We start from the raw sequence: 18,235 nt of genomic DNA on the forward strand, positions 1-18,235 counted from the left end.
ATTTATTTATTTATTTATTATATTTATCTGGGCACGTTGAAGATGTGGATTGCATGGTAAATTTCTCAGACTTACAGTTGTGTGCTATGTTCTGCATATGGAGGCGAGTAAGATTGTAGTCATACTCGCCTATCCCGCACTAGCAAAGTCCCATTATAATAAGAAGATCTCCAGTTCAACTGGTTGGAAACATTACGGTCCATCAAGTAAATAACTTCTAACCTTTAATTTACAAGTAAAATCTAACCCATTCAATAGGTTTATTATACTATTAGGATCACTTACAAGAAAACACTTACATTCACTCATTAAATGGATAATACTATTTATCAACAGTTATAAGTTATTTTCTATTTTTGGTGGATATCCTGACTAGTATATAGGATTGATTTTTCATATAAATGTTCTTCATGTTGTTTTAAACGAATTGAAAGGGTTGGATTTTGAATGAACTTAATATGTCATAAATCTATTGCTAGGTGGACCGAACTTGTGGTCCAGCTTGATGGACTTGAAACATTCTCCATTAAAGTAGTTTCTCATGGTACATCTCCTGACTTTTCATGAGGAGTTATTTGATACTCTGGTGGAGTACGACGATTGACATGCACACACTCTGAAATTACAAATGAGGCATATGATAACACAAATATAAATCAAAATATAAACTTAGATAATTGGTTTATTTTATTCGGTAAATTTATTTTATTATATATATATATAAATATATATATAATTATTATTTCAACATTAAATATCAAGAATATATATATAATAAAAATATAAATAAAATATAAATTCATGAATAAGTAGGATTTCCTACATAAAAATCAACTGATAATAATATTCCAAAAAATAAACATAATAATTAACTGAAAATATTAAATCTCAAGAGAAGATCACCTACCATAAAGTTTGACGATCCGCCTCCGCTCTAATCTCCCTCTCTCTTGATCTACAGAACTTTCTCTTTTCCCCTCTCTCTTGATCTACCCGGTTTACTCTCCCTTTATGATACGATTGAAACTTTGTTTATATCTTTTTGTTTATATCTTTCTTTATTTTTAATGGATATGAGGAAAGAGGCGGAAGAGTGGGAGATGTGGGCAGTTTCATTTCGTGGGAGGGTTCGGCGGCCATTACCGTACAAAATGGAAGGAAAGTGGAGAAAGTGGTTTAGTAGTGCGGAAAGATATAACTTTCATTATTTTATTATTATTTTTATTTTTTAAGATATAGTGGGTCCCACTAACGGTATGTATGTAATATCTAATCCGTCCATCATATCGGCTTAAAAACAAATGGCACATAGAGAAGATAATAAAGCAAAAATGAGGCCGATGCTCAAACTCGGGTGGGCCACACTCATTTCTAGCAAACTTATTGGACGGCGGGGTTAGTTCCCACAAAAAATGAGTTGTTCTTGATTTTTATTTTATTTTTTAACAACAATCTAGTGGTTAAGATCAGATTAATCTCAGTGCACAGTCAATAGTTGATGTTGGTTAGATTTAGATTAGTTAATAATTAAACACGTGGTCTTAAGTATATGAGTTGAGAGAGTGCATTATAAATAAACTTATATATATATTCTATCAAAATCATGTAATCATTAATGACATTAATTAATAGTTCACACTAAGCAAAACGATCATATATCAACGGTCACAATTTACATGAGCCGATAGATGCATGTGTGCATGGGTGTGTGGATGTATGCATGGGTCTATGTGTGTATACTCCAATGAAGGCAATTGTACATACATGTATGTATACGCACGTGTACCAAAATTCTGGGTCATTACAGGGTGGACATCAAAGGCAGGTCCCACATAATGTATGGCTCGATCTAATGTGGCCTCGCATAGACTTTTCACATCAAGTGGGCCCCACATGATAGATGGTCCACAGTAAATGTGGGACCCGCATGATGGATGGTAAACATAAAAGGTTGGCTCATCACGATGAACAACCTATATTGAACGTGGGGCCCCCCATAATGTATGGTTCACATCAAAAGTGGGCCCTACACAATGTACGGCCCGCATCAAAGTGTGGCCCAGCATGACAAAACATTCGCATCAAGTGGGCCCCATTTAATGGGCGGTCACATCAAAGGCGGGACCTATGTGATGGATGATGGGCATTGAAGGTGGCCCCACGTGATGGATGGTTGACATCAAAGGTGGGCCCACATGATGAATGGCCCATATTGAAGGTGGGACCCCACACAAGAATGGTCCACATCAAGGTGGGCCCACATAATGGATGAATTAGGCTTCGCATGATGGATGACCCACATGAAAATGTAACCCCTCATATCCAAAGTGGGCCACATGATGGATGATCCACAGAAGGTGCGCCCCACAAGATGAATGGTGGATATCAAAAGTGGGCACCACATGGTGGACAACCCACTTCAAAGGCAATGCTCATAGTATGGACATATCAAACGTGGACTCCATGTGATAGGTAATGGGTAGTGGACATTGAGGGGCTCCACATAAAAGACAATGGACATTGATAGTAGGCCCCACATAATAGATGACTTATATTACGGTGAGACCCTAACGATGAATGGTCCCCATTCAAGATGGACCTTTCATGATAGACGACCCACTTTGAAGGTTTGGCTTACACAGCTATTCACATCCAATATCAAATACAATGGATGGCTCAAATGTCTTAAAATATGAATATGTATATCACCGTTCAGTCTTTTACCATTTGGGGCACAATTCATCCATACATTATGAGATCCACCCAAACAACCATTTGGATTGATACGATGACGGAGGTTTTGTAATTTTTTAAAATAATATTAGCTACTTCTACAAAAAGCTCTAATTTAAAAGTTTTGCAAAGTATACTTATTTGAAATAATAGCTTTTTTTAATTTTAAAAAATAATTACTAATTATATGATTTAAAATAAGAAATATAACAAAAAGAGCTTATTATCATAAGTCTGATTGAAAAAACTAGCAGCAATGCCAAACGAGCACTCAATACATTTTTAGAAAGCTGAAGGTATGCATTCTGCATTCAGAAATCAAAATGGAGCACTCTCAAAAGAAAAATGCTCCGCCGATGAAGGGTGGGCCATCTAAGAATCAAGGCCGTGTACAATATATTTGTACGGTCTCTTAACTTCTTTTATGGTTGAGCCCAACACGTACATTCTCTGGTCCAAACCAAGGCTGGTCGGGACACAATTACACAGGAACTGACATCTTAACACGTGTTGTTGAGTTGACAGTACTCCTGCGGCCTACCCAACGATCAAATCAACCAGCTTTAGGTGCAAAGAACTTAAACGGCCAGGGCCATCTTATAAACTGCTTGGACATGACATTGTGGTACGTGGGATATATATCTAATGCCATCAGCCAACAGTAGAAAAAGTGTCCACGGTTAGGATTCAATGAGCCCAATGCATGAATGGTTCGGATTCACACCCTACACTGCCACGTGGCGAAAAGGGGCACAATCACGTCATATACATGTTGCACGAGGAATGGTAAATGTAGTCGCTCGTGTGGATTGGAAGGTAGGACATGGCAGCACAATGACGGAAACGAACTGATGTATGATATCTGGACATTCATGAAGTAGGGCCCTCTGTGAGAGTTTCCGTGTAAGAAAATCAGGCTATTTATAGTGAAGCAGTTTGCATGCTTAAGTGAATGTGGACCGTCTTTTATTTCTAACTATGAAAAATTTTGCATATACATCTTCCCCTGATGAGTTGATCAATCTCGTTCTCGGGTCAGACCAATTTGTGTCCCACCTCATCAATGGCTTAGATCTTTCCACACATGCTAGTAGCACAACTTTACAATCTCGGGTTGCATGCCTAACAGTGGAGTGTGTGTACTAACATTCTAACAAGCTAACTCAAAAAATAAATTAAAATTTTTTTTTAAAAAAATGCCATCCATCCATTTTTCCACATCATCCTAAAATAGATGGACGGTGTGGATACAGAATACATACATCAAGGTGGCCCCACAGAAAGGGCCGTCTTGGGTGAGTCCGGGGTCTCACCTTATCCGATTGCTTGGCATTCTATGTTAAGAAAAAACATTACGTGCGGTAGAAAAGTAAAGATTCCTTGCACGAAAGGGCGAATAGTTTTTTTTTTTTTTGATTTTTCATTATGGGTCTTACGCATCGCAGGTCCAACGCATTGGATGCAATCAGCATCCCTTTGGATTTTTGTCTTTGTTTTTATTCTTTCAAAGAGACTAAAGGAAACTATACCAAATGATAAAAGTACCCTTGTTTGAGGAGTTTGTTTTGTATAATTATTACCCATGGCAGGGATTGTTCCCTGATACCGTGGGATAAGCTTAATTCCCAGCTTTGTTTGTAATCCATGGTACATTGAAAGGATATACCCACCATCATTCGAAACTATTGAGAATAACACATGTGTTATATCTAAACCGTTCATATGTTTTGTAACCTCATTTTATGGCTTGGGCCTAAAAATGAGGTAGATCTAAAACTTATGTGGCCCCAAAGAAGTTTTCAATGATAAGTATTCAATCCCCGTTGCTTTCTATGGTTGGGTCCACTTGACCTTTAGATCTACCTGATTTTTTGGCCCATGCTCTAAAATGATCTCAAAAAATGGGTGGACGGTGTGGATATAACCCACACATCATGGTGGGACCTACACAACTTGCTAACATTAAGTGAAATTGGCACCGGACCAATACGATTCTTTCTACCCTACTTCCAAGCTTTTCCACTCTTCCCAAACATGGAGGGGAATTGGCACACGACCAGATGCAATTCCATCCCACCTAAGCCCATCTAATCCAGCCGGCCAAACAGGCCCTAAAGGAAACTATACCAAATGATAAAAGTACCCTTGTTTGGGGAGTTTGTTTTGTATGCATGTCAGACATTGTTATTATAAAATGTCATTTGGCCCACCTAACAAAGTTAGATAAGTAAAATGAATGGGTAATATTGTCATCATGAGCACTACACCATATACAGTAATAGACAACCATTTAAAAATCTACAAATTCATGTGGTGGGCCATATCGTGGTTGGATCAATTTGATTTGTGGGGTGTCTTATTTTCACAGTGGAGAGACTATTTTGTACAGGTGTGGATGACATTCATGCACTAGTGAGCCCACGTATTTGCAAATAGCTGCATATGAGATAGGGGTAAAATGATCAAAGATAAGGGAATTGGTTGATGGTAGGAAGGATGGGCGACCAGTCTTTACACGGAGGTGCAGTATATTTAATTATTTAATTATCCAAAAGAAAGGGGGGCGTTTCCAATTATCAGAAACGTGAGGGCTGCTGTTGGTAGTTGTGCGTTTAAAAATGTGATTTTTGGTACATGACCCATCTACGATCGGCCAGCTGGTGTCTGTAGTTGTGCGTTTAAAAATGTGATTTTCGGTACATGACCTATCCACGATCGGCCATGCGTATAGATCGGTTCTGATTTGACTTGCATGAGATGTATGGAGGTAGTACAAAAACCACTCGTAGGTCAACTGATAGTGGCCAGAGTACAGAGACACTTTGTATACACAATCATAATTCATATCCGCTCAATTGATGGCTAACAGATGAGCACCAAATACAAAAATCAGCTATGGATCAGATACAATGGAAAAAAGGTCCATTTATCATATGATTAGGATAGTCGAATCAAATCAATTTTGATTAACTACCAAACTAAACAGTGGGCCCCGGATGATGCCTCGATCATTACACTAGTTGCCACTGGTAGGGTACACCGTAGAAGATCCATAGACATGGAATTGCCCGACAGAGTTGTACACGAACCAAGATGGTTTAAAAAGCTCGCTCAACTTGACTCGATGTAATTTGGTTTAACTCGGCCTGAAAATAACTCAAGGTGAGCCGAGTGTCATATGACCTAGCTCATTTGAAAGTAAGCCAGGAGTTGAGTAGAGCGGAGCTTGACTTAGCTCGGCTCGACTCGAAGGTTGATTCCATACTTAGTTAAGCTTGGTTGGCCCGAGCTCAGCTTGGCTTAAACACACACACACACACACACATGCATGTGTGATAGATCAAGCTCATGTGAACTTCCCTTGAGGTCGAGCTGTGTGGGCCCCATCGTGATGTGTGTCAAACATCAATATCGTGCATTTGATGGGTCCCCTTTAAATTATGGGATATCCCAAAAATCAACTATATACATAACTAAGGTGGGCCATACCATCGATAATCATGTGAAGACATGCCTAAAACATATAAAATCACTTGGTGGGGCCCACCTAAAATTTAGATGCATCTGAAACTTGGTTTGACCCCTCATCCAAGTGGGACGCACATAATGGATGGGTTGGATTTGTGAAACACATCTCGGTGGGCCCAACAAATGATTATGAATGTTTTAATGGAGGGTAACCCCTCTCAACTTTTGTTTGTGGTGTGGCTCACACAAGTCAGGGATTGACTTGATTTTTAAGCTCTATGCCCACCATGGAATGGTGCATCTGACCAATGGGGTAGATGTTCGACATGCATCACAGTGGGCCCCACACAACTCGACCTCATGGGAAGTTCCCATGAGCTAGACCGCATAGAAATGCTTCCTATGTGTGTGTGTGTGTGTGTGTGTGTGTGTGTGTATAAATTTTAAAACCAAAAGCTTTTACTCTACTCGTTTATTTATTTACATTTTCCTTTATAAACCCAACTCATATGCTCGTTTAAGCTCCTCTCTCTCTCTCTCCCCTATTCAGTCACCCGCCTGTGCTCGACTCAGCATCTCAATCGCATGACCTGCACCCACCATACTCACTTTTTTTTCTCTCAACAGCAATGTACCTCAAAATCTAATTTTTTATTTTTTATATAATTGTTTGAAAATATAATGAATCTAAAATCCCAAAATTGAGATTTTGGATTTTCAAATTATGACTGCAGATTAAAAGGTTTGGGGTCAGGTCGAGTTGGGGTTAGGGCTGAGAGCTATAATGGTAAGTTGAGGAGGAGCTCGAGCTCGAGCTCAAGGAGAGCACGAATGAGTCAAGCCAAGCTTCAATGGTAAGCTCGAGAGCGAGCTTAAGCTTAAGGAGAGCACAAACGAGTCAAGCCAAGCTTGGCCCATCTCTACTCGGCTTAGCTTGATGTACAACCCTATTGCCTACACGGGTTTTTAAGACAATGGACTCAAGGTATGACGTATCTACGGCTTTAACCTCCCTTTTATAAAACTCAGTTTATTTGGCCTTAGTGGCACTTTTTACTTTTTTTTTTAAAGGACAAAAATGTCTATTTACTAGTTACTCCCTCATATGACAATAGCTTACCTCGATGAAAGAGCTTTTTGAAAGGAGGGATTGTGTGTCCCACTAAAACATGAATGGGCTCACCTCTTGATCGATATGAACCATTCATTTTAAATAAATAGTAGTGAATCATAAAAGAGTGATTTTTCGTTTTCGAAGTAAAATTCTTTATGGCCCGTGGTGGTACGAGTTGGATTTGATTTAGAACAAGCTAGTGGACCCTGCGTAAGATGTGGGATGGGTTCTTGTGGTGGGGCCCTTGACATAGGAATGTTATTTGACTGTTTTTTTATTTTCTTCTTCATTTTTTTTTTTTCACGAGAGGGGACCCTTTGGTCGTTAGGACCGTTGCCACCTCAATGGGACCCACTCCGACAAGCTTCTGGCATCATTCCCTCCATTATGGTGAGCTTCTAAGTGTTTTTTTATATAAAAATTTATGATCACACTCTCCAATGTAGAGACTACGACGACTAGATGTAGATTTAGGTTAGGATAATATTGACTTTTATGTGCTGCTTTTGTTTTGTTTTATTTTTTGTATCGATTGTGGAAGTTTGTAAAAGAGAGAGGGGTGCGCTGGTTTCCTTTTTAGATTTTTTTTTGGGTATGAATGATGGGAGTTTGTGAAATAGAGAATAGTGTAGCGATCCCCTTTATATGTTTTTTATTGGGTATTAATGTTGAGAGTTTGTGAAAATGATTAATTTGTAATGGATGAATATTGCAATACATGAAATTTGAAATGAAATAATGTTATAATTAATGAATGCAAATGTTATAATGGATGATTGTTGCAATGGATGAATTTTGTAATAAAAGAATGTTGAAATTGAATGATGTTGTAAATGGATAAATATTGAGATGAAAGAATATTGTAATTGATAAATTTTGTATTGTGGATTGACGATATTCACCATGGAACATTGATATTTATCATGGATAGTCAATATTCATTGTGGATCGTAGATATTCACTATGAGTTAGTTGTTGATCCTATGAAATCGACTATAATCCCTCGTTACATATTCAATTAGGATGATATTGTACTCGTTGGAAAGATAATTTGATGAACTTAAAATGATTTTGGAACTGTGTTATTTCGACACCATTTGATTGCCCAAATGTGGGTCAACAGTTCAAAATGGTAAGAATCACATATATTCACTATGGGTCATTGATCCCATGAAAACATCATAGCTCTCTCATTATATGTCTGATTTATGTGATCTTGTACTTGTTGAAAAGATAATTATATAACTTTCAAATGTTATTGGAATCATTTCATTTGGACACCATTTGATTACCCAAAAGTGAGTCTAAAGTTTATTATGGCAAGAATCACAGATATTCACTATGGGTCGTTGATCCCACGAAACCTATAGTTAACTCCTTCGCTACATGTATAATTTAGGTGATCTTATATTCATTGGAAATATAATTCGATTAGGATGATATTGTACTCGTTGGAAAGATAATTTGATGAACTTAAAATGACTTTGGAACTGTGTTATTTCGACACCATTTGATTGCCCAAATGTGGGTCAACAGTTCAAAATGGTAAGAATCACATATATTCACTATGGGTCATTGATCCCATGAAAACATCATAGCTCCCTCATTATATGTCTGATTTATGTGATCTTGTACTTGTTGAAAAGATAATTATATAACTTTCAAATGTCATTGGAATCATCTCATTTGAACACCATTTGATTACCCAAAAGTAGGTCTAAAGTTTATCATGGCAAGGATCACAGATATTCACTATGGGTCGTTGATCCTACGAAACCTATAGTTAACTCCTTCGCTACATGTATAATTTAGGTGATCTTGTATTCATTGAAAATATAATTTGATAATATTTTAAATGGCTTTAGAATAATCTCATTTGAACATCGTTTGATTAATAAAAGAGGGCCTTAAGTTCATAATGGAAAGGATTGTAGATATTCACCACAAGTCACTAATCCCACATAAATGGTTATAACTCCCTCATTACATGTCCAATTTAGGTGGTCTTGTACTCTCCAGGAAGATAAAATGATTAAATATCAAATGAATTTAGAATCACCTCATTTAGACGTATAATGAGGGAGTTATGACCATTTATGTGGGATTGATGACCTACACTAAGTGAACTTTGGGCCCACTTTTATGAGGGAGTTCTATTTACCTTCTCTTTAAGTATAGTTTAAAACTCCCTCGGTGATCCACGCCATGATGAACTTTGGGCCCACTTTTAGATAATCAAGTAATATCTAAATTAGATTATTCCAAATCCATTTGAAAGTTCATTAAATTATCTCTTGTTAACAAACATAAAATCACTTGAATCGAACATGTAACGAGGGAGTTTTTACTATTTTTGTGGGATCAATGACCTGTAGTGAATACTTGTTATCTTTGCCATTATGAACACTAGGCCCACTTTTTATACATTCAAATAATGTATAAATGAGATAATTTCAAAGTTCATTAAATTATCTTTCCAATAAATATATGATCGCCTGAATCAAACGTGTAACGAATGAGTTATGACAATTTTCCAATATGAACTTTGGGACCACTTTTTTGGGCAATCAAATGGTGTACAAATTAGATGTTTCCAAAGTTATTTAAAAGTTCATCAAATTATTTATTCGACGAGTACAATATCACCCCAATCGAACATGTAAGGAGGAAGTTATGATCATTTTTGTGGGATTGACGAATATTTGTGATTCATGTCATGATGAATATTGGGCCCACTTTTAGGTAATCAAATTATGTCCAAATGATATTATTTCAAAGACTCTTGAAAGTTTATCAAATTATCTTTTCAATAATTAAACGATCATCACAATTAGATATGTCAGGAGGGAGTTATGGCCGTTTTCATGGGATCAATAACTTATATTAAATATTTGTAATCCAAGGTGAATACCGGTAACCCACGGTGATTATCGGTGATCCACAGTGAATATTTGGGATCCTCGACGAATATTAGTGATATGCAGTGAGCATCGGTGATCCATATTGAATATTGACAATTTCAATACAACATTCTTTCATATCAAAATTCATTCATTACAATATTGTTTCATTTTAGCATTATTCCACTACAATATTCTTCCATCATAACATTCATACACTACGACAGTCGTTTATTATAACATTTATCAATTTCAACATTCATCACATTCATCCATTATAATATTTTTTAATTCAAAATTCATCTATTACATCATTATTCTATCATAAAATATATCTATTTTAAAATCTCCCACCATTTATAAAAGAAATAATAATCATAAAAGAATAATTATAAAAGGAACCATCCCACCCTCCCCCATTGAGAAACTCCGATCATTGATGCCCACTAAAAAAATAAAAACAATAGACAAAAGCTATTATTATCATAATATAAATCTACTTGTGATTATCATAGCTTTTATGTCGAATAATGTAGCTAAAGATCTTTAAAAAAAAAGGAAGCTAGAAGCTTGCTAGAATGAAGGGAATGATGTCTAATGCACACTGGAAGTTCGTTGTAGTGGGTCCTATAGACGTGATAACAGTCCTAATGGACAAATGTCCCCTCTCGTGAAAAAAAAAAGGAAGAAGAAGGAAACGGCCAAATGCCCTTCCTGCGACAAGGGCCCCACCATAAGAACTCATCCCACATCTTATGTGACGCCCACTAGCTTGTCGTGAAGCAAATCTAACCCGTCCACCTGAGATGAATTTTAATTTCGTGTCATTGGCTTAAAATTGAAGGAAAATATAATAATAAATGGACTATATCGGAGGAAACAATTCAGAAATAACACACAACTTTGATGCCACTATGGGCTATAGAGAGCTTCTCTTCAAAAACTAAAAAGCATCATTATGTGATTCACGACCGTCCGATTAAAATGAACGGCTCAAATCAGCTAAGGGGGTGGACCCATTCATTGTTCAGTAGGTGCACAATTTTCCATTTTAAAAAGACATTTTTCCTTCCAATACAAGAGCCCACCATACGAATGAGCAGTTGGCATGAGAGTATTTTTGTCTTTCAAGAAAGCAGAAAGTATCCTAAAGGCAAAAAAGAACTCGAGTTACGATAGGGGAGGTTAACATCAAGATGAGGGCAATTTCAGATAGCATAGTCTTTGTTTCTATCAAACCTAAGGTTAGCCACTAGAAGTAACAAATGCAGAAAAACCAACCCCTCACTCACAGGAGTGGAGGCTAAAGCTCAAACCACATTATACCATGACGTCATTGCCCTAGAAAAACCATGTATAAAAAAACCGGGAGCTTATTAGGCGTTACTCAGGTAATACGTTAGTGGGTGTTGCTCTCGCTGTGGGGTCCACCTTGATCTATGTATTGCATACCCACCATCCATTTTGGCAATTCAGTTTATGATATAACCTAAAAATTTATAATATAATCTAAAAAATGAAGCAGATTTAAATACCAAGTGAACCCACCATAAGAAAGTTATTGGGTGCCACAAAAGTAGGGGTGTACATTGAGTCGAGCTGGCCTCAGCTCGACTCGGCTTGGCCATTAGTTGACCCCAACTCGAACTTGGCTCGGCCACTAGCTGACCCCAGCTCAAACTCGACTCGGCCACTAGCTGACCCTAGCTTGAACTCGACTTGGCTGAGTCCTCGAGCCTGATTGGCCAGCTCGGCTCGGTTTAGTCAGCAGCTTAGGCCAGTTCGAGCCGAGTTTGTTTGTGCAACATTTTCACAAATACAGGGACTGCACCTTCAAAATCTCACTGTATGTAAAACAGCAGCAGTGGTTTCACAGGTATTTTATCAAACACCTTCTAAGCAACAAAAAAAATCAAGAAAAAAAATGGTATTTGTTTCATATACATACCTTCATTGCCACCGGCCACACTTTGTTGAGTCATTTCATTAACACTTGGTGAGCACTATCAATATCAAAGTAACCGAATTATCGAACTGGTTTGATCCGAGTTGAGCCGGGGCCAGCTCGAGCTCGCCTCAAACTCATTCTAGAGCTCAAAAAATCTGCTCGGCTCAGCTCCACCGTGGCTTCATAGCTTTTTCGAGTTAAGTCGAGCGAGCTAACCAAGCTAGTTGGATCAAGCTTATATTCGCATGGTCCCTTCATCTAGGTCTGTGTGAATTTGTCAACAAGTTGGGTGACAAATAAGCATGACGGTGGGCCCTGGAGATATTCAACGGTAGGCATTTAATGGCCACCGTTTCCTTTGTCCGGTCTGCATGAGATTTGGATCTGATTCATTTTCGGAACCCTACTCTAAGATGAGGTGAAAAAACTGATGGACGGCATGGATAAACAACATACAAGAAAAGTTGACCCCACGGCCAGGGAAACACCCGCTAATTTCTTACCTGGGGAACAACTGATCTGCTCCCGAGCAACAGATACCGTTCGTTGACCTCTGCTTGACTACAGACAAACCAGCTATGTCACGATGGACGCAGGCTGCGTAAGACACCCTGTTACACGGAACCTCTAGTAGAAAAGATGTAGTATTTGCGGAGATGTCTATTGTTACATCCACTCAGTTCATCAGTTTCTCCCTGTTATACAAGGACGTGACTCCAAAAACGAGTCACATCTAAAATTCAGGTAGGACACATCAGAGGAAAACGGGAGGATTAATTGAACGCCTACCATTGAAATGCTATTGAGGCAGGCCCACCGTGGTGTTTTATGTTACCTGACTCATTCATTAGGTTATTTCCATATGGATGCAAGAAAAAGCACACATTTTGGCCTGATCCACAACTTAAGTGGGCCTAAGCTTTCAATCCCCACTATTTGCGTGTGGGTGGCCACACTGTCCATCCATTTGTCATGTCGTTTTCAGATATAGGTCTAAAAGCGGGAAACGGATTGGCTACTCCGCCTACACCAGCCAATGGCTGGTGGTCGGTGCTATGTGGGCCCCACCATGATGTTTGTGTTTCATCCATGCTGTCCATCTATTTTTATAGATCATTTTACGTTATGAGTCCAAAAATGAGGTATATCCAAATCTCAAGTGGACCACATTACAGGAAATAGTGTTGAATGAGGGTCGACCATTAAAAACATTTTGGGGGCCATAAAAGTTTTGGATCAAGCTGATCTTTGTTTTTTCTCTTCATCTGGGACTGTATGACCTAATCAACAGATTGGATGTCAAATAAACAGTATAGTGGGCCTTAGGAGGATTTTAATGGTTGATATCCAATTGCTATTGTTTTCATGTGGTGTGGTCCACCTGAGATTTATATTCTTCTCATTTTTGGGATCAAGCCTATCTTTAAAAATGGATGAAACACATACATCATGGTGGGGCTCACAGAGCACCGACCACCAGCCACGGAGTTGGTGGAAGTGGGAGTAGCCAATCCGCTCCCCCTAAAAGCGAGGGAAATCCAAGGCACAGGTGGACCACACCATCAGAAGTAAGGTTAACAATAACACCTACAGTTTAAACTTTCCTAAAGCTTACTACGAGAAACTATACATATCAACCTGGTTCGGTACTTTTGTAATCCCAAGTTTTCAAGTGATTGTGCTTAATTGCCAATGTATAGTTCAAGCCTTGCGTCTGCTTCATTTTTGGGCTTAGACTGAAAATCAGACACAATTGCTTCCTACTCTTGCTAGGGTGGACTCAATGTTGGCCGGAGCTATGTGGAGTTACTGTAATACATATGTTTTAACTACACTGTCTATATATATATATAGTTTTATAAAAAAATACCATAGGCATTAAATTCCCACTGTTTTTTATAATATGGTAAACTTGAGCTTTCTATTTACCTTCTCTTTAAGTATAGTTTAAAATAATTTTATATATATATATATATATATATATATATATATATATATATATAAACTATACTTAAAGAGAAGGTAAATAGAAAGCTCAAGTTTACCGCATTATAAAAAACAGTGGGAATTTAATGCCTATGATATTTTTTTATAAAGCTAATATTCGTGTTTCCCTTCAATCATGTTTGTGACCTCGTGAGTAAATTAGATCACAAATAAACATCGCGGTGGGCTCAAAAATGTTTCAATGGTTTCATCATTATCACACTAACTTATTGTTGTGTGACACACTTGAACCTTAGATTGGCTTCTTTTTCGGGCTCATGCCTTAAAATAACATGTTAAAATGGATGTATGAAACATATACATCATGGTGGGCCCATGGAGCCCTACCCGAGGGGTAGGATGCAATCTGCTACCCTTAAAATAATATGACACAACCGATTAATGGTGTAGATAAAATCTATACATCATAGCATCATGGAAGAATCTAATCAATCCATCAAATCAAACAGTGCACAATTCAATTTTAGCCACGGAACTTCAAGAAGCAAAGGTCCATCTCATCACAGATCTGTGGAGCTGGCATGCATCGAGCTCCTGCCCAGCTTGGGACCCATCACAAATATATCATACGGCACAAGCAACGCTACTACAACTTATATTGGTGCCGTACCATCTTTTTTCCGCCAACGTTCCATGAAAACTGTAGGTCCCACGTTGCCACAGCTGCATCTCAATTCAAACCGTTCATTTTGACTCTAATGGTGTGGTCTACCCGATAACAAGTAGAATGGCATGCCTTTTGTTCCACGTGATCTTCTTGGTGGGGCCTACAGTTTTAACGTTACTGATTTCGAACACGTGGCATGTTGGTGGGAGATGGTAAGGTACCGTACCTCCCAATCCAATCCACTGCTTTACCCCAAAATCCTCCCGGGGGGGAGGTTTGATACATTACATCCCCAAGTACTGTAGTATGATATATTTAGGACTTTAGTTATCGTATCGGGTCTGATAATGAAACTCGTCTTAGGATACTTTCATTTGACTATTAATCTTTTTCATTGCGTATGGACCGTATGCTTAACCCTTGTGCTGTGGTTGCGTTGTGGGCCATTGACTAGGAAGACTTGGATTCCAGTATTAAACACTTTATAAAGCAGCCGCCTTCATCATTCCAGTATTAAACACTTCGTAAAGCAGCCGCCTTCATCATTCCATGTGGGCCTGGACTGCCTGGTGCGCGCTGCTTCCACCAGGACCTGGTTCGAGACGGACAATCCAGGTAGGGGGTCTATGGATCCTACAATGAGGTATGTGTTTTATTCAGGCTGTCCATCCATTTGTACTAATCATTTTAGAGTATGAGCCCCAAAAGGAGGTAGATTGGAGGCTTATGCCGACCACGCTATAGGAAATAATAGGGAGCGAACACCTACCATTGAAAACTTCTTGGGACCCACATGTTTTGTATCATGTTAATAGTTGTCTTCCCTTCACTTAGTACATGTGACCCCACGAATAGACTAGATGGCAAATAAACATCACGTTGGGCATAAAAAGGTTTCATCATTAGGTGTCATTTGTCACTAGTGCTTCTTATTGTGCGGTCCACTTTAGCCTTTGATCTACCTCCTTTTTGGGCAATGCTCTAAAATGACCTACTGAGATTTAGCTAGGTCCCAGTGGGGTAGTACCCAATACACATATTTGCCCGGGAGCCAACACCACCTACATAGAGGGATTTGATTAGACCGCATGCCATGGGGTTAAGATCAACAACTTTCCCTTCTCACAGTAGCAAGAAGCCCAATTAAATCCCTCACATTCCAACATCACTTGGTTAACAGATGTTGATTAGCAGTGAGGATTTCATCGTCCTCAATGGTATGTAGAGTTGTGCTTGGGCCTTTTTAAAGTTTTTTTAGTTGAGCGTGTACTCCGCCCAGCTTTAATAGTGCATAGACCATCAATCAAATCTTGCCATGTCACCACATCGCTGAGGATGTTGAGGGCCTCACTGCTTACTCTACCTCCCGAGGTGGGCTGGGGTCATTCCAACAATAGTAAATGAAGGTAAACAGGTGTAATTGAGAGTAAATTAATGTAAATAGTAATTGAGATGTGTCTGAATTGGAGTAAATGCATGTAGATGAAATGAGAGTAAATGTGCATATAAATGAAACCCTTTGTAAGAGAGGATTTAAAAGTAAACAAGGGTGGAATGACTTTTTGAGGTCCAATAGAGAGCTGCACTTGTGAGCAAAGGTGCCACGATGCACATGTCTATCACACCTGTTATAACAATGATACTTAAAAACAATCCAATGGATAGGCTACAACACTAAAATTATACCAAGAGCATAATCTAAACCATCCAAATGATGGGCATATAAATGGATAGTTAAAAAAGTTGGCAAATTGCTTATTTGTGATCCCTACATTTGTAGCTTACTTGATGCTTGATGTTTCTTAATTTTTTGCTAGAGCATATATTTCAACAAACTTATTACGGTCAGTCTATTAAATATCACACATATACACTAAGTTTGGAATATTAAAGCTGATTTTGGATGTCGTATATATTAGTGAATAAATTGAAAATTTTAAATGCATTCAAATTCCTCTTATTTACTCTCATCTAAACAAAATATTTTTAGATTCCATATGTATTTCATTTACTTTTATCAAAGCACAACTATATAAGCCATTTACTACATATTCATTTGCCTTTAATTACATTTCTCATTTACCTCCAATTATAAGCTCCCCAACGAGCACTTGAAGGTAATCAGAAGCTAGGTAGGGCCCACATGATGTTTGTAAGAAATTCAACTTATCCATCCATTTTGCCTCATTTTATGCCATAAGCAAGAAAGAAAAGATAAGCAAATCCAAAACTAAAGTGGGCCACACAACAAAAAATGTGAGGAGGGAAATGACAACCATTAAAACCTTTACGGGTCCACCATATTGTTTATATGCCATCCAATCGTTCATAAGGTCATTCTCATTGGGAAGAATAAAAAACACAAAAATATTAATCTCGTCCGAAACTCATGTTGCCCCACAAATGTTTTAATGGTGAGCATTCAATCCCCACTATTTTTTATAGTGTGCTCCACTTGAGTTTTAGATCTACTTCATTTTTTGGCCTATTACTTAAAATGAGCCAGCCAAGTGGATGCATGGGGTGGATTTCTCACAAATGTCATGGTGGGTCCCACCTAGTTTTATGCAATTGGATCTAGTGGTGGGGAGTTGGTCGGCAATTCACATATCGTCGTGTTAGGGTTACCATGAATTCCATTACATATCATCAGATCAACAGATCCACCTGGTGATGTAACTTTGTGCGACTGGGTGCTCGATGGGCCCCACTATGACATTTGTGAGAATTATGCCCTGTCAATTAGGTTTTTTTTTTTTTTTTTTCGAATCATGTTAGGATGCAGGCCTAAATATGAGGTGGATCCAAAACTCAAGTGGGCCATGCGACAAGAAGACAATGGGGATTGAGTGTCCATTGTTGAAACATTCACTAGGCTATTGAAATTTTAGATCGGGTTAATATTCTTGTGCTTGAGTTCCTGAAAGTGAGAATGACCTTATGAACGATATAGATGGCAACATCACGATAGACCTTGAGGAGGTTTCAATGATAAACATTTTCCTGCCCACATTTTCTTGTCATACTACCCACTTAAAGTTTTGGATCGATCTCATTTTTTTGCCTGTCTTAGCATGTGATGGAAAAAATTGTATGGACACGATGGATTCCTCCTGAACATCACTACAATTCTCACCTAACTATCGCATGAAGATCTTACGTAAGGTTGTCATAGGCAATTCATGTCCTTCAGCGGCTACTGCCCCAATGCATCCATTACAATAGATTCGGATGTCGTCTAACAAACCTCGATTGTATTTTTACGATAAAAACAAAGTTTTTTTTTAAAATATTTTTACTGAGTAAATAAGTATATTGATTATTATAACTTTTCATAAAAAGAGTGCAAAGCTAGTTGGTAAGAGAATGAATATTCGCTTCTTCAACTAGGGTTTAATTCTCATTAAGGACAATTTCGCACCGCCTGCGCGACATGTGTTGTAAAATTGTTTGGGTGC

Source organism: Magnolia sinica, chromosome 4, assembly GCF_029962835.1.
Source record: "Magnolia sinica isolate HGM2019 chromosome 4, MsV1, whole genome shotgun sequence".
Classification (NCBI taxonomy): domain Eukaryota; kingdom Viridiplantae; phylum Streptophyta; class Magnoliopsida; order Magnoliales; family Magnoliaceae; genus Magnolia; species Magnolia sinica.